General features: G+C 47.9%; 1 long non-coding RNA gene and 1 other non-coding gene across 3 annotated transcripts; one reads left to right on the top strand and one right to left on the bottom strand.

Annotated features, from left to right (window-relative positions):
- The first annotated feature begins 12,270 nt into the window (after positions 1 to 12,270).
- On the top strand, positions 12,271 to 16,949 carry LOC117066514. Of its 2 annotated transcripts, none has more exons than XR_004430369.1 (3): positions 12,271 to 12,898; positions 16,483 to 16,636; positions 16,760 to 16,949. It is a non-coding gene; the product is annotated as an uncharacterized LOC117066514 (long non-coding RNA). The 2 variants fall into 2 exon arrangements; XR_004430368.1 differs by having other exon boundaries at positions 12,271 to 12,918.
- TRNAW-CCA lies at positions 12,408 to 12,479 on the bottom strand. The gene has a single exon. It is a non-coding gene; the product is annotated as a tRNA-Trp (tRNA).
- Positions 16,950 to 18,364: the final 1,415 nt, after the last annotated feature.

Genomic DNA, 18,364 nt, shown 5'->3' with positions numbered 1-18,364 from the left:
TGCTCAGCAGAAGTCCAATTCCCTGTCCAAGATGTCAAATCTCTTGATACATCTCTGGACTTGGAGCACTGCCCTACAAGGTGCCTCCACATACACCCCAACAGAGGACGCCCCTTTGCCCCACCCAGCTCACCTAGCCATATGCAGATGTAAGACCCTGAGATTTTAAGCCCAAATGGGCAAAACATGCAGCCACATCTTTTGTGATTTTTTGTTCAAAACGTGTGGCCACATCTTGAAAGGGCCCCCTCCACACCCATGGGTATTTCTCACAAGGTGAAGATGAGAGACTGAGAAAAAAAATAAGACACAGAGACAAAGTATAGAGGAAGAAAAGTGGGCCCAGGGGACCGGTACTCAGCAAGTGAGGACCTATACTGGCGCTGGTCTCTGAGTTCCCTCAGTATTTATTGATCACTATCTTTACTATCTCCGCAAGGGGAATGCAGTATGACTGTAGGGTGATGGTGGGGAGAGGGTCAGCAGGAAAACATGTGAACAAAAGACTCTGTGTCATAAATAAGTTTAAGGAAAGGTGCTGTGCCTGGATGTGTACATAGGCTAGATTTATGTTTGACTTTACACAAACATCTCGGTGCATTAAGGAGCAGTATTGCTGCCAGCATGTCTCACCTCCAGCCAGTAAAGAGAATGTATGATCGAGTTTTACACCGAGTCATTCCATTCCCAGGGACGAGCAGGAGACAGATGCCTTCCTCTTATCTCAATCACATAGAGGCCTTCCTCTTTCACTAATCCTCCTTAGCATAGACCCTTTATGGGTGTCGGGCTGGGGAACAGTCAGGTCTTTCCCTTCCCATGAGGCCATATCTCAGACTATCTCAGTGCGGGGAAACCTGGACAATACCCAGGCTTTCTTGGGCAGGGGTCCCTGTGGCCTTCCGTAATGCATTGTGTCCCTGGGTACTCGAGACTGGAGAATGGCGATGACTTACCAAGCATACTGCCTGCAAACACATTTTTACCAAGGCCATCCTACACAGCCCTAAATCCCTTAAACCTTGAGTCAATACAGCACAAGTTTCTAGGAGCACAATGTTGGGGCTAGGGCTACAGATTAATGGCATCTCAAAGCAGAAGTATTTTTCTTAGTACACATCAAAATGGAGTTTCTTGTGTCTTCCTTTTTCTACATAGACACAGTAACAGTCTGATTTCTCTTTATTTCCCCCACAACATCTTTTATGACTCAGCCCAACAATCTCCAGGCAGTGCCCAAGGTTAATGCCACTTCTCTCCAGCCTGGGTGACAGGAGTGAAACTCCATCTCAATAAATAAAATAAAATAAAATAAAAAAGTAGGAGAACATCCTGTCCACCATCTTTCCAGTCCAGAAAGCTCTGTGCAACTACAAAGGCCACTTGGAGTCATCTGAGGGACTGTGTTTGTAAGAAGTACAAGGACTGTCAGATTGTAAGCCATCTTTGGAGAAGAGTGTTTGCTTGGCCATGCCTGTGAGGGGCCACTGTGGACCAAGTGTGACACCAGACCAGAAGTAATATCAAAGACCTTGGAGGGAACCATCTTCCAGGAACCTGGGTGTCATCTGGTCACTGAGGGAGAATGCCCAGAAGCACTTCTTGTCCTATAGCTCCATTTGAATCTGTCCCCAAGATATTGCTAACAACGACAACGATAATAATGTAATACCATTGTCTATTACCTACTATTTGATGTAATGACATTTCCTTCTTGTAATATCATTAACAGCTGCCATATTCCGGGTTGGGCTGAGTGTTTTCAGCCATTACCTCATAATCCTGACAAGGATCCTAGAGGGGGTTATCACTTGCTTTCTTCAGATGGGTGAATTGCAGTTCAAATGGTTTAAGTAAGTTGCCTGGAGCTAAATGGCTAATTAGTGGCAGATAGGGGACTGGAAATTACTTCTGCCTGATTCCAGAAACAGAGTGGGAATAAAAGGTCATCATTTAACATCAGATAATCAAAAAACAGGAATATCCAACTCCATACACAGCTCATCACTCATTCAGCAAATGCACTGGGAGTACCTGCTGTCCCCAGAAATAAAACATTCAGAATGAATAAATTCCGTATTTTCAGATGTGAGGAGTCAGAAATGAAGAGTAATGTCTCTAAACTGTCAGGATATGCCTAATTCCTAGAGTCAACAAAATGTCTAAATTCCCAATCATTCTGGTGGTTTGGTTCTTCCACTAAGGTACCTCAAATCAGTTTAATCCGTAACAGCGGGGCAGAACCTTTTCGGTCGTAACGTGCATGAGAATCACAGAGTCTGGGGTAGGTCTGGGATGGGGTCTGAGAATCTGCAGCTACTCCCAGGCCTCCTCTACTGCGGGTCTGAGGCCCACCTTCTGAGCAGCAAGGCTGTAGAGAGTTAACACGAGAGTGTCAAAGCTGGAGGCCTCTCCAGGCGTCCAACTTGCATTGGTCACATGGGGTCACTGGGCCTCAGAGGAAAATGGGATTTGCCCAAGGTCACACAAGAATTTAGGGCAAGAGCTGGCCCCAGAAGTCCTGGCCCTCAGAGCAGTGGAAGTGTAAAGACAACCCTGTTCAGCATCACCACAAGAATAATATCCAGTTTTGAACACCTAACTGCCAGGCCCTGTAACACATTCTCATTTGATTCCTACCAAAAAAAAAAAAAAAAAAAAAAATCACAATAGGCATTATTATCTCTTATTCTTTTTTTTTTTTTTTTTTTTTTTTGTTGAGATAGAGTCTCGCTCTGTCGCCCAGGCTGGAGTGCAGTGGCGCGATCTCAGCTCACTGCAACCTCCGCCTACTGGGTTCACGGCATTCTCCTGCCTCAGCCTCCTGAGTAGCTGGGAATACAGGCTTCCTCCACCACGCCCGGTTAATTTTTTTTTTTTTTTTTTTGAGGCGGAGTCTTGCTCTGCCGCCCAGGCTGGAGTGCAGTGGCGCGATCTCGGCTCACTGCAAGCTCCGCCTCCCGGGTTCACGCCATTCTCCTGCCTTAGCCTCCTGAGTAGCTGGGACTACAGGCGCCCGCAACCGCGCCCGGCTAATTTTTTTTGTATTTTTAGTAGAGACGGGGTTTCACCATGGTCTCGATCTCCTGACCTTGTGATCTGCTCGCCTCGGCCTCCCAAAGTGCTGGGATTACAGGCGTGAGCCACCGCGCCCGGCCCAATTTTTTGGATTTTTAGTAGAGATGGTGTTTCACCGTGTTAGCCAGGGTGGTCTCCATCTCCTGACCTGGTGAACCGCCCGCCTCAGCCTCCCAAAGTGCTGGGATTATAGGTGCGAGCCACCGCGCCCAGCCATTATCTCTTATTCTTATTATTCATAGATGAGAAAATTAAGGCTTATGTAAAAGCAACTGGTCAAACCAGGATTTGAATGTAGATATGTCTAACTTTAAAGCCTGTTCTTTCTGCTAAGGTACATACATTTCATCCCATTTCAAAATGTCTAAGACCAGACAATCATGGGCAGTCTTCAACAAGTAGAGGACTTAAGTTGCATTCAAGTGCAAACTACCTCTTTTTTTTTTTTTTTTTTTGGTACAGGGTCTCACTCTATCACCCAGGTTGGGGTGCAGTGGTGCAATCATCGCTCACTGTAGCCTCGACCTCTTGGGCTCAAGTGATCCTCCCGTCTCAGTCTCCCAAGTAGCTGGAACTTAGACTCCCGACTAATTATTTATTTATTTATTTTTGGTAGCTACTGGGTCTCATTATGTTGGTAGACTGGTCTTGAACTCCTGGGTTCAAGCAATCCTCCGTCCTCAGCCTTCTGAGGTTCTGAACCACTAATAAAAATAAATATTATTGCCGGGTGCGGTGGCTCAAGCCTGTAATCCCAGCACTTTGGGAGGCCGAGATGGGCGGATCACGAGGTCAGGAGGTCGAGACCATCCTGGCTAACATGGTGAAACCCCGTCTCTACTAAAAATACAAAAAATTAGCCGGGCGAGGTGGCGGGCGCCTGTAGTCCCAGCTACTCGGGAGGCTGAGGCAGGAGAATGGCGTGAACCTGGGAGGCGGAGCTTGCAGTGAGCTGAGATCTGGCCACTGCACTCCAGCCTGGGCGACAGAGCGAGACTCCGTCTCAAAAAAAAAAAAAATAAATAAATAAATAAATAAATAAATAAATATTATTTAATTAATAATTTTAATTAAAAAATAACCAGACCAGTTGCGGTGGCTCATACCCATAATCCCATCCCTTTGGGAGGCTGAGTCTGGATGATCACTTGAAGCCAGCAGTCCATACCAGCCTGGCCAACATAGTGAGACCCCATTGCTACAAAAAATAAAAATATTAGTCAGGTGTGGTGCTGCATGCTGGTAGTCCCAGACAGACAGGAGGCTGAGGCATCAGGATTCCTTGAGCCCAGGAGTTCAAGGTCCCAGTGAGCTCTGATGGCATTCCAACCACTGCATTCCATCCTGGGTGACAGAGCAATATCCTGTCTCAAAATAATAATAGTTGGGGGTAGCAGTCTTGCCATGTTGGCCAGGTTAGTCTTGAACTCCAGGCCGCGAGCGATCCCTCCGCCTTGGCATATCCAAAGGCATTGGGATTATAGGAATGAGCCACTGCGCCCAGCCTGTAAAAGTGGAGTTTAAAGAGCTGTAAATTATTTCAGGGTCTTATTGCAAAGTAAGGCAATTAAATAGACTATAGACATAATTAACACTTAAAATAGCAACTCTTTTTTCTTTTTTCTTTTTTTTTGAGATGGAGTCTCGCTCTGTCGCCCAGCCTGGAGTGCAGTGGCCGGATCTCAGCTCACTGCAAGATCCGCCTCCCGGGTTTACGCCATTCTCCTGCCTCAGCCTCCCGTGTAGCTGGGACTACAGGCGCCCGCCACCTCGCCCGGCTAGGTTTTTGTATTTTTTAGTAGAGACGGGGTTTCACCATGTTAGCCAGGATGGTCTCAATCTCCTGACCTCGTGATCCGCCCGTCTCGGCCTCCCAAAGTGCTGGGATTACAGGCTTGAGCCACCGCGCCCGGCCAAAATAGCAACTCTTTAACCTAAGTTAAAACATTTAAAACAGGCCAGGAGTGGTGGCTCAAGCCCAGCCTTCTGAGAGGCTGAGCCAGGCAGATCTCCTGAGGTCAGGAGTTTGAGGCTAGCCTGGGCAACATGGCAAAACTCTGTCTCTACTAAAACAAAATACAAAAAATCAGCCTGGTGATGGGCGTCTGTCATCCTAGCGCCTCAGGAGGCTAAGGCAGGAGAGTCGCTTGAACCTGAGAGGCAGAGATTGCAGTGAGCCAAGATGGTGCCACTGCATTCCAGCCTAGGTGAAAGAGAGAGACTATGTCCCAAAAAAAAAAAAAAAAAAAAAAAAATTTAAAACAGAAAAACTACCTACTCATGAGTGTTCTGTTATTCCTCGTCATAAAGTAATAACGTTATTTGGGAAAACTGCATTTTTCTTTTTATTTTTTAAAATGTCTACTCGTCCCTTTGCACAGATTCTGCCTGTGACTCGGTCTCCAGGCTTCCTTTGGGTTGACTTGGCTCAGTGACATCTGGCCCAGCTCTCTGGGGCCATACAAAGACCAAGCTTGGGGTGTGCTCCTCCTCTGGCATCTGGGATGTGGTTGCTTCGTCTGCTCTGCTGTGGTCCCTCCAGTGAGCCACTGGTTCGGCCAGCTTTCCCAGTCTCTCCATAGCAGGTTTTGATAGCATCTTCAAACTGGAGCAGTCAAGTGTATGTGACAAGGGGATACTGTGTGTGACAAGGAAAGTTTTAAGGCTCACACCTGTAATCCCAGCACTTTGGGAGGCCGAGGCAGGTGGATCACCTGAGATCAGGAGTTCAAGACCAGCCTGGCCAACATGGCGAAACCCTGTCTCTACTAAAATACAAAAATTTTCTGGGCATGGTGGCAGGTGCCTGTAATTCCAGCTACTCAAGAGGTTGGGGCAGAAGAATCGCTTGAACCCGGGAGGCAGAAGCTACAGTGAGCCGAGATCATGCCATCATGCCGACTGCACTCCAGCCTGGGTGACAGAGTGAGACTCCATCTAAAAAAAAGAAAAAGCAACTACTGCTCCAGATTCCCAAGTTTCTGATTAAAACTGCCTTCTCCTTTCTCTTGGCAGTGTATTTGTCACTAAAGAAAGACACCTTCTCACTCACATTGTGCCTCACATCGCCCCAAGGCAGAAACACTTCTCAGGAGCCAAACAAAGAGGCAGTCTGACAACTTCAAAACCTTGTAATACGTTATCAAGATGTGTAACATATTTGTGTTGTTTGTAGCAACATTGTATTGATATTAATTATAGTTCCCATGATTTGAGGGAGACAAAAAAGATTTTTTAAAATAGTGATAATTCTATCCCAAAGAAAAATTGTTAATACTTAGCCTTTGAAGATCTCAGGAAATGAGACATTTTAATTTTCAATTTACATTTGTATTTTTGTGGCGAGAGTCATGACAGAGTGGTAAATAAAATACTTTCAGCATAAAAGTATATTACAAATTGATGGAGGGAAGGAATGGAAATATGAAGAGAAAAAGGAAAGATGAAAGTTTCTGACTTTAAGGAAGAGCTTGTTCATGTATTTTTTAAAAATGGGTGACAGTATCAAATTGTGGTGTGTATACGTCATTGGATATATTTAAAACAATGATGTAACCATTTTATTTTTAAATGTTACTATTTGTAATATGCCAGCCCTTGCAACTATTTTTAATTATGGTGAAAATGTTTTATGCCCACTTGGAACATGTACAAGGGTTACATGGTTTTCCAGAAATTATTTTAGAGAATGCTCAAGCACACAGTTAATTAGTTCTATGTTGGAGGAAAAATGTTCCCAACGAGTCCCTGTGATTCCTGGGCTTGCCATTTGCGCCCTCTGCCAGTGTGCTGAGATGTTTTGCTTTTTAGACAGCGAAACTGTCCTTGGCTCTATCCCTTGCTAACTGTGGTCAAAATCCCCCCACCAGGAGGGCCTGAGAAGAGCCAGGCCGCCTGTGATGGTCTCAGGAGCCTGTCGTGCATTTGAATGATCCATCACAGCACGCAGGTCACAGAATCACCGGGTCCCTCTCTTGGAGTTGGGTGACAGCAGAACACACTCTTGGTCTAAGTTCTGAACTTACACAATCTTCTTTTGCTGACTAATCTAGTGATGAGTTTCTTAGCCTTGGAAACATTAAGAATTCTAGAAGAGCTACTGTCAAAAAGAGCCATACTCTGGAGAATATTAGAAGAGACTTATTCTGAGCCAAATGTGAGGACCACAACTTGTGACACAGTTCTAGGAGGTCCTGAGAATATATGCCCAAGGTGGTTGGGTCATGGTGTGATTTTATACATTTTAGGGAGACAGAACTCGCAGACATCAATCAATACATGTAAGGTGTACATTGGTTCTGTATGGAAAGGCAGGATAACTCAAAGAGGGGAGTGAGAGGTGGGAGTGATGAGGGTGGATTGGAGCTTCCAGGTCATAGGTGGATTCAAAGATTTTCTGATTGGCAATTGGTTGAAAGAGCTAAGTTATGATCTAAAAACTTGGCATCAGTAGAAAGGAGTGTCTGGGGATAGGGGGTTGTGGAGACCGAGGTTCTGTTCGTGCAGAGGAAGCCTCCAGGAAGTGGGCTTTAGAGCTCTTACCAGACCTGAAAAGGTACCAGACTCTTAGTTAATCTCTCCTGGACCAGGAAAAAGACCTGGAAAGGGAGGGGGATTCTCTACAGGATGTAAATTTCCTCTACAAGAGACAGCTTTGCAGGGCCGTTTCAAAATATGCCAAAAAAATATATTCTGGGGCCTGGCGCGCTGCCTCACGCCTGTAATCCCAGTAGTTTGGGAGGCTGAGGAGGGTGGATCACTTGAAGTCAGGAGTTCAAGACCAGCCTGGCCAATATGGTGAAACCTCATCTCTAATAAAAATACAAAAATTAGCTGGGCATGATGGCATGTGCCTGTAATCCCAGCTACTTGGGAGGCTGAGGCAGGAGAATCGCTTGAACCCAGGAGGCAGAGGTTGCAGTGAGCCAAGATTGCGCCATTGCACTCCAGCCTTGGTGACAAGAGTGAAACTCCATCTCAAACACAACAACAACTCTCTCTCTCCTCTCTCTCTCTATATATATATACACACACACATATATATACACATACATATATATATATATTCCGGAATAAAATACATTGATTTCTTTCGGGGCCTGTTATCTGTCACGTGATGCTATACTAGAGTCAGGTTGAAATTTGGTACCTATAAAGACATTGCTTTGTCAGTCTTAAGATCTTTATTTTATTATTATTATTTTTATTTATTTATTTATTTTGAGATAGAGTTTCGCTCTTGTTGCCCAGGCTGGAGTGCAGTGGCCTGATCTCAGCTCACTGCAACCTCCGCCTCCTGGGTTCAAGCAACTCTCCTGCCTCAGCCTCCCTAGTAGCTGGGATACAGGTGCCCGCCACCATGCCTGGCTAATTTTTGTATTTTCAGTAGAGACGGGGTTTCGCCACATTGGTCGGGCTGGTTTCAAACTCCTGACCTCAGGTGATCCACCCACCTTGGCCTCCCAAAGTGCTGGGATTAAAGCGTGAGCCACTGTGCCCGGCCAGATCTTTATTTTAACATTAATGTTGGTCTCTTGTACCTGAATTCCAAAGGGAGAAGGGTATCATGAGGCATGTGGACTCCTGTTCCCATCATGGCCTGAACTAAATTTTCAGGTTTACTGTGGAATGTTCTTGGCTGAGGGCGGGGCAGGGGTAGGGAATGGGGGTGTCTGCCAGTCAGTTGGAGAGCTTAGAAGTTTTTATTTTATTATTTTGTATTTATTTTATTTTATTTTGAGACAGGGTCTCGCTCTGTCACCCAGGTTGGAGTATAGTAGTATGATCATGGGTCACTGCAGCCTTCACCTCCTGGGCTCAAGCAATCCTCCCACCTCAGCCTCCTGAGTATAGCTGGGACTACAGGTGCATGTACCACACCTGGCTAATTTTTTAAATCATTATGTGTAGAGATGAGGTCTTTCTATGTTGCCCAGACTGGTCTCAAACTTCTGGGCTCCAGCGATCTTCCTGTCTTGGCCTCCCAAAGTGTTGGAATTACAGGTGTGAGCCACCACACCTGGTCAGAATTTTACTTTTGGTTTACAGAGTAATGGTGAACACACCGCCAGCGTCTATGGTGTTTGCCATGTGCCAGGCACTGTTTGAAGCTCTCTATGTTCACTTATGCAGTGTGAACTCTAATCCACTCACTGAATTCTCTTATTTGCCCTGTAAGATGGGGACCACTATTATTCCCATTTTACAGATGAAGAAGTTGGGGACTGAGAGGTTAGATAAACCGTCCCAGGCCACACAACTAATCAGGGTAGGAGTCAGGATTTCCAGCCAGGTCCTCTCACTGCAGGCTGGAACATTTACCGCTATTCTTTACTGTTTGTTGCTTTAAAATAATAAAACACAGGCAAAAAGATTTTTTAAAAAATCTGTTATCTTGCCACCCAGAGATCATTACCGCTAATGTTTTGGCCTTCTCCTTTCTAGTCCTGTGTGAGTGGGAGTCTGTGGGTCCCTGGCATTCTGTCTGTTTTATACAAATGAGACCTTCCAGTTCTGTAATCGCTCTGGACACTTTTTGCCTCTATTCCCAGCCACTGTCATTTTTGTGTATCCCCTGGAGCACGAACTAGGCTGAGATCACCCAGTTTCTTTCTGACACTCAGATTCTAGAGTTCTCTCTCCCACAGGCAGCTCCAGGGAATGAGGTCGTGAGGACTTTTCACCAAGGCCTGGCCAGGCAGTGTCCCCCGGGGCTGAAGTCCCCCCTGAGGGAGGCTGCCCCTCCTCTGAGGTGGGAGTGGGGCTGATGCTAAGGAGTTTCTCATGCTGAGTATCAAGTTCAGATGGTGTGTGGGAGGAACAGAAGGTGGATTCCAGATCTTGGCTTGTGCCGCTTAGCTCTCCAGCTTTGGTGACATGTGCTCAGGCTTTAGCCCATTGAAGGAACAGATTCTGATAGGAACATTCTCGGTTCTGAAGCCCAAGCTCACTCCTCCCCTCTGGAGCCAAGGATGCCAGTATGTGGTGTAAACTAAAACTCCTAGGCTCCCCAACCAACAGAACGGACCCCTCCTCTCAGCCAACTGCATTTCTAAAGTAAACCTGAAGTACGATTTCACGCCGTGGTGGGAATGGGTAGTCGTGCTTCCTTATACCTTCCTCCCTTTGGAATTCAGGCACAGTTGCCCAGCATCAATTTTAAACAGAGACCTTGGCCGGGCGTGGTGGCTCATGCCTGTAATCCCAGCACTTTGGGAGGCCGAGGTGGGTGGATCATCTGAGGTCAGGAATTTGAGACCAGCCTGACCGAAATAGGGAAACCCCATCTCTACTAAAGATACAAAATTAGCCAGGCGTGGTGGTGCACCAAGCCTGTAATCCCGGCTACTTGGGACGCTGAGGCAGGAGAGTTGCTTAAACCCAGGAGGCAAAGGTTGCAGTGAGCCGAGATTCTGCAGCCTGGGTAACAAGAGCGAAACTCTGTCTCAAAAAGAAAAGAAAAGAAACGAAACAGAAACTTTAAGATTGACTTTTCGTAGCAATAAGATACCAACGTGACAGACAGTAGGCCCTAAAAGAAATCAAAGAATTTTATACCAAAACATAGTTCCTTGACTTTTTTTTTTTTTTTTCTGAGACAGAGTTTCGCTCTTGTTCCCCAGGCTGGAGTGCAATGGCATGATCTTGACTCACCGCAACCTCTGCCTCCCAGGTTCAAGCGATTCTTCTGCCTCAGTCTCCTGAGTAGCTGGGATTACAGGCATGCACCACCACGCCTGGGTAGTTTTGCATTTTTAGTAGAGATGGGGTTTCTCCATGTTGGTCAGGCTGGTCTTGAACTCCTGACCTCAGGTGATCCGTCCGGCCTACTTTTTGTTTTGTTTTGTTTTTGAGACAGGGTCTCACTCTATTGCCCAGGCTGGAGTGCAGTGGTGTGATCATGGCTCACTGCAGCCTCCTGAGCTCCTGGGTTCAAGTGATCCTCCTGCCACAGCCTCCTGAGTAGCTGGGACCACAGCGGTGCACCACTACATCCGAGACAGGGTCTTGCCATGTTGTCCAGGCTGGTCTTGAACTCTTAGGATCAAGAGATCCTCCCTCCTGGGCCTCCCAAAGTGCTGGGATTACAGGCATAAGCTACCATGCCTGGCCCTCTATTTTTATAATATGGTTGAGCAGTTGTCAATTTGTATATTTAGTCACACCTGACCATATATTTTGAATTACCACAATATTCCATTTTATTCTTTTTTCAACTCAGTCTGATCTGCTGTTAAATATATCCATTGTGTTTCTAATTTCAAGTATTAAATCTTTCATTGCTAGAATTTTTTTTTAGTTATTTACACATATATTTTCATTGTTTATCATTCTCTAGTTAACTTTTTGGTCCCCTCTTTTATTTTTTGAGAAAGATTAAACATATCCGTTGTGTATTCAGTATCTGATAATCTCCATACTGGAATCTGTGGATCTGATTTTGTTGTTTTTGCAAAAACAGTAGACAGCAGAATCAGCTTCACAGATTTTATTTTCCTTTAAAATGTATTATGAGTAAATTTCAACTGAGACTTTATATGTGGGAAAACTAGAAGGCCTATTGTGAGGGTGTATGTCTCTCAGAGATAATTTACCTCAACTTCTGCCAGCATCTGTGGAGTCTCCTAACCTGGGAAACTATAATTTCTTGGCCTGGGGGTTTTGGACCACGCAGGTGGAGAGAATTCAGACCTGAACATCATGTTTCATAATATTAGATCCTATGAACCCTCCAACCAGATGTAATACATGGTAACAAATGTTAGACAACATTGAAGTGAATATCCAGGCCTTAGGGCTGTGGCCAAATTATAGACCTGCTGAGAATGAGGTGTCAATTCAAGTGTCAGAGAAAGGACCACCAGAGAGACCATCACTGAGACTAGGAATACCTGAAAGTGCAGCAGACAAAAAAAGAGAATTTCAAGGCAGGCAGGGAGAAGACGGAGATGCGAAAGAAACCAGTCCTCAGGGTGGGGAACACACTTCCGGGACGCGAGGGACCCCTTCCAGGTGAGAGCCCAGGTGAGTCGGCGGGGGGACAGAAGTGGGCGTGGGCGTGGCGGGCAGGGCACCCTCCCTGCGACCGGGCTGGGTGGCTTCCGGCTCCCTCGGGGTTCGCTCGGAGAGTTGGTGGTGCCCTCTCACCAGAAACTCTTTCCCTCGGAACGGAACGGTTTTTTTACTCCCAGGGAAAGGAAAAACGAGTTGTTTTCCGTTGCGTTGGAAGGACAACAGATCTTGCACGGGACTTAATTTCTTCATTTGTGACTTTTATTCCTCTCCTTCCAGTTCTCTACAGTTAAGAAAGAAAAAAAAAACCCTGGCTTTGACCCCGACGTGACTTGAACACGCAACCTTCTGATCTGGAGTCAGACGCGCTACCATTGCGCCACGAGGTCACAGCTAGCAAACGACTTCGCATCACTAAAGACCTCGTTTCTCCAGTATGGTCCCAGGGCTGGGAGGCTACGAAGGAAAAATGCCCTCTTTCCTGAATTCCAGCACCAACTTAGCGCGCTGGCGAGTGTCGTTTCTCGGGTGTGGGAACATGGACGCGCTGGGACATCCCAGACTGAACTGCGGCGCCGCAGGGGAGCAGCTACCCGGCGGCCGAGACTCGGGCTCCGCCTTCTCCGCGTCGCGGAGTGACCCGGCGAGGGGACGCCGGGATTCGGGAACTAGCACCGGGGGTTGGGATTGAGGAGATGCCCGGGTGGAGGCCCGGGATCAGGGGGATCCCGGGGCCATAGGGATTCTGGGAGGGAGCGAGGGGACGCAGGGGAAAAGGGGACGCCGCGGAGGACTAGGAGACGTGGGGGTGGGTGACTTCGAGGAGCGGTAGGGACGCCGGGGGTTAGAGGGGAGGAACGAGGGACGGGAGGAAGCCCAGAGGGCAGAGGGACCCCCGGGCAGAGGGGACTTTAAGGTGGAGCGAGGGGACGTCGGGGCGGGCGGGGGAGAGAACGCCGAGGACGGGGGTGGGGTGACTCCGGGCGGGGCTGGGGACGCCGGGGCCTGGCTGGGGGCGGCTGGGCGGCCGGCAGAGGCGTTCGCGGTCGCCGCTTGTCAGGTCCTGTGCCTCCTGTGAAGCGGCGACGTTGTCGTCGGGAGGCGGCAGGACCCTGGCGTGGCGGCCGAGAGCGGATGGCGGCGCGGGGTCGCGGGGAGCGGGGCTCGGGGCTGCTCCTTTCTCCTCTCCTCTCAGGCGACAAGCGCAGGGTTGCGGAGGGCGACGCCCACGACCAGGAACCAGCTTGCCAAAAATACTTGAAAAATGCCACAATTCTTTTTCTTTTTGAGACAGTCTCGTTCTGTTGCCCAGGCTGGAGTGCAGTGAGGCAATCTCGGCTCACTGCAACCTCCGCCTCCCGGGCTGAAGCGATTCTCCTGCCTCAGCCTCCCGAGCCTCCCGAGTAGCTGGGATTACTGGCGCCCGCCACCACGCCCGACTAATTTTTTTTTTGTATTTTTAGTAGAGACAGGGTTTCGCCATGTTGGCCAGGCTGATCCCGAACTACCGACCTCAGGTGATCCGCCCGCCTAGGCCTCCCAAAGTGCTGGGATTACAGGCGTAAACCACCAAGCCCGTATTTTATTATTTATTTATTTTATTTTTTATTTATTTTTTTATTTATTTATTTATTTTTTTTTTTTTTTTTTTGAGACAGAGTCTCGCTCTGTCGCCCAGGCTGAAGTGCAGTGGCCAGATCTCGGCTCACTGCAAGCTCCGCCTCCCGGGTTCACGCCATTCTCTGCCTCAGCCTCCCGAGTAGCTGGGACTACAGGCGCCCGCCACCTCGCCGGCTAGTTTATTGTATTTTTAGTAGAGACGGGGTTTCACCGTGTTAGCCAGGATGGTCTCGATCTCCTGACCTCGTGATCCGCCCGTCTGGGCCTCCCAAAGTGCTGGGATTACAGGCTTGAGCCACCGCGCCCGGCCATTTTTTATTTTTTTTTATTTTTTATTTTTTTTTGAGACGGAGTCTCACTCTGTCGCCAGGGCCGCAGTGCAGTGGCGGATCTCAGCTCACTGCAAGCTCTGCCTCCCGGGTTCACGCCATTCTCCTGCCTCAGCCTCCGAGTAGCTGGGACTACAGGCGCCCGCCACCTCGCCCTGCTAGTTTTTTGTATTTTTAGTAGAGACGGGGTTTCACCGTGTTAGCCAGGATGTCTCGATCTCCTGACCTCGTGATCCGCCCGTCTGGGCCTCCCAAAGTGCTGGGATTACAGGCTGAGCCACCGCGCCCGGCCATTTTTTATTTTTTTTTATTTTTTATTTTTTTTTGAGACGGAGTCTCACTCTGTCGCCAGGGCCGCAGTGCAGTGGCCGGATCTCAGCTCACTGCAAGCTCTGCCTCCCGGGTTCACGCCATTCTCCTGCCTCAGCCTCCCGAGTAGCTGGGACTACAGGCGCCCGCCACCTCGCCCTGCTAGTTTTTTGTATTTTTAGTAGAGACGGGGTTTCACCGTGTTAGCCAGGATGGTCTCGATCTCCTGACCTCGTGATCCGCCCGTCTCGGCCTCCCAAAGTGCTGGGATTACAGGCTTGAGCCACCGCGCCCGGCCTATTTATTTATTTTTTAAACAGGGTCTTGCTCTGTCGCCCAGACAGGAGAGCAGTGGCGCCATCTCGGCTCACTGCAACCTCCTCCACTTCCAGGTATCAACCAATTCTCCTGCCTTAACCTCCCAAGTAGCTGGGATTACAAGCGCGCACCACCACTTCTGGCTAACTTTTGTATTTTTACTAGAGACGGGGTTTCACCATGCTGGCCAGGCTGGTCTCGAACTCCGGACCTCAAGTGACCCGCCATCCTTGGCCTCCCAAAGTGTTGGGATTACAGGCTAAGCCACCGTGACTGACCCCTGGCATGGTTTTAAATGGTTCATTGTCCACTTAAGACTCTAGGCTCTTGTGGGAGTGCAGTGGCCGGATCTCAGCTCACTGCAAGCTCCGCCTCCTGGGTTTACGCCATTCTCCTGTCTCAGCCTCCCGAGTAGCTGGGACTACAGGCGCCCGCCACCTCGCCCGGCTAGTTTTTCGTATTTTTTAGTAGAGATGGGGTTTCACCGTGTTAGCCAGCATGGTCTCGATCTCCTGACCTCGTGATCCGCCCGTCTCGGCCTCCCAAAGTGCTGGGATTACAGGCTTGAGCCACCGCGCCCGGCCGTGGGAGTCTTAAGTCCCTGATTTGTACAGTACTTTCTTCTTATTATTAAATAAAAATAAAACAAGTGAGTGAATGCTTTTTCTTTTTTTTTTTCGACGGAGTCTCGCTTTGTCGCCCAGACTGGAGTGCAGTGGTGTGATATGGCCTCACTGCAACATCTGCCTCCCAGGCTCAAGTGATCCTCCTGCCTCAGCCTCCCACTTAGTTGGGATTACAGGCGTGTGCCACCATCCATTGCTAATTTTTGTTTTTTCAGTGGAGACAGGACTTCGCCATGTTGGCCAGGCTGGTCTCGAACTCCTAGGCTCAAGTGATCCTCCTGCCTGGGCCTCCCAAAATGCTGGGATTACAGGCATGAGGTGCTGGGCCTGGCCAATAAGTGAGTGAATAAATTATTCAGTAAAAAAGCTAGTAAATAGGCCGAGTGTGGTGGCTTATGTCTGTAGTTCCAGCACTTCGGAAGGACCAGGAGGGAGGATCGCTTGAACCCTTGAACCTGGGAGGATCGCTTGAACCCGGGAGGTCGAGGTTGCAGTGAGCCATGATCGCACCACTGCACTCCAGTCTGGGACAGAGCGAGACCCTGTCGCAAAACAAAACAAAACAAAACAAAAAACCTTATTAAATAAGAAAGATAAACTCTCCTGGTCTGTTGAAGAACATGAAGCATCAATCTTCATTCAATAAATACAACACCCACAGGGCTTTATGCCTTTTAGAAAAGGAAAGATCTGACCAGCGCAGTTGCTCACACCTGTAATCCCAGCACTTTGGGAGGCCTAGGCGGGTGGATCACCTGAGGTCAGGAGTTGAAGACCAGCCTGGCCAACATAGTGAAACCCTGTCTCTACTAAAAATACAAAAAAAATTAGCCGGGCGTTGTGGCATGCGCCTGTAATCCCAGGTACTCAGGAGGCTGAGGCAGGAGAATCACGTGAACCCAGGAGGCGGAGGTTGCAGTCAGCCGAGATAGAGCCATTGCACTCCAGCATGGGCAACGAGAGTGAAACTCCATTTAAAAAAAAAAAAAAAAAAAAGGAAAGAAAAAGAAGAAAAGGAAGAAAGAAAAGAAAAAAGAAAAGAAAAGAAAGATCTGGAAAGGGCCCCTACCTTTGCAGAAAGAAAAGAGGAAGCATGTTTGCTTTTCCCAGTGAAGAATCTAAGGGCTCCCAGGCTGCCTCTAACATGTCAAACAGGAAAGACGTCTTTGATAATTTTTGTTTGTGTCCAGATGTGAGAGAAGAGCAGGAATTTAGGATCAACTGTGAGTCCTGAGGTGCCAGCCCCCAGGCTGTCAGAAAAGCAGGAAGCCAAAGGCTCCTTGTCTTTCCTCCGGGAGGGAAGTCAGCGGCAATTACTGATACCACCTCCAGGTGGCCAGACACGTAAGTCACCTCTTTCTTGCTTTTGATGGCCCAGGGTGGATTTGACTCTGGTGGGGGCAGCTGGTGAGTGGTGTGCTGGGTTCCCTTTTGCTGATCACTCTGAGACTTCCTTCCTTTTTCCAGCATCAGCCACACAGCAAAGTCACTGTGAGAACTTCAGAACCTGCGTCCAGAGTCTACTGGAAGGCTGCCCCACACCAAGGAAAGACCAGTGTCACTCTATTTCAATAATTTTTTTTGGCCAGGCCAGGTGGCTCACAACTGTAATCCCAGCACTTTGGGAACGAGGCCCTGTCTAAAAATAAACACTTTTTTAAAAAATTCGTATTTGTTTTTGATTCAGGGTCTTTGTTGCTCAGGCTGGAGTACAGTGGTGTGATCACAGCTCACTGCAGTTTGAACACCTAGGCTCAAGTGATTCTTCCACCCAGCCTCCTGAGTAGCTAGGATTACAGGTGCACAGTACCACACCCATAATTAATTAAAAGTTAATTTTTAACTTTTTTGTAGAGACAGAGTCTCACTATTTTGCCCAGGCTGGTTGTGAACTCTTGGCCTCAAAAATTCTCCTGCCTCGGCCTCCCAAAGTGCTGGGATTACAGGCATGAGCCACTGCACCCAGCCTCCACTGTGTTTGGACCCCTGCTCAGATTTGTGGCTACACCTGTGATGTCCTGGCCCCTATTTTCCTGGGATATGGAACCAAGCGCTGTCTTGTGTTCTATGACAGGGGCATGATGTTAAACTACAGTATGGTGTTGTGATCCCATGAAGAGATTAGATCAAGTGACTCATGCAGATGTGGTTACAGGGTCCCTTTAAAGACTGGGACCCTGGCTGGGCACAGTGGCTCACACCTATAATCCTAGCACTTTGGGAGGCTGGGGCAGGCAGGTCGTTTGAGGTCAGGAGTTCAAGACCAGCTTGGCCAACATGTGAAACCCCATCTCTATAAAAAAATAAACAACTAAACAATAAAGACTAGGACCCTACTTACCAGGGCAAGGACTAGGAGTGAGGCAAGCATGCAGTTGTGCAGGGTGGAAACCCATCTTATGTAAAATTTTGATACTTTTTTCATCAGAGATTTTTGCACTACTTTTTACTTTTGGAAATATTGAATATTTTAAATGTCTTGATTGCTGAGTGTTTTGACAGCTCTTTGAATTCGGCACCTGAGAGAGTTACTCAGTGCCTCGCCCTCCTCCCAGCTCTGCTGTTGCCCAGAAATTGTAAAGAATTGCTTCCTTATCTTAGAGTTTGTATATACAAACACTAAACCTTATTTATTTATTTATTTATTTAGACAGAGTCTCGCTCTGTCACCCAGGCTGGAGTGCAGTGGTGCGATCTTGGCTCACTGCAAGGTCCGCCTCCCAGGTTCACGCCATTCTCCTGCCTCAGCCTCCCGAGTAGCTGGGACTAGAGGAGCCTGCCACCACACTCAGCTAGTTTTTTGTATTTTTAGTAGAGATGGGGTTTCACCGTGGTCTCGATCTCCTGACCTTGTGATCCGCTCACCTCGGCCTCCCAAAGTGCTGGGATTACAGGCGTGAGCCACCACGCCCAGCTAAACCTTATTAAAAACAAACAAAGAAACAAAAAAACTTCTGTAGAATATAGAAAATTGACAAATACAACTAGGATAATTATCAACATTGGCAAGAATATGTGGAAATAAATATTCTCATGCAAGATGGGAAAAGTATGTATAAATTGGAACTTGCT

The sequence above is a fragment of the Trachypithecus francoisi genome, unplaced genomic scaffold, assembly GCF_009764315.1.
Source record: "Trachypithecus francoisi isolate TF-2019V2 unplaced genomic scaffold, Tfra_2.0 Lachesis_group20, whole genome shotgun sequence".
Lineage (NCBI taxonomy): Eukaryota > Metazoa > Chordata > Mammalia > Primates > Cercopithecidae > Trachypithecus > Trachypithecus francoisi.
Note: the sequence above shows the minus strand (reverse complement) of the source record. Positions and strands in the feature narration are given on the sequence as shown.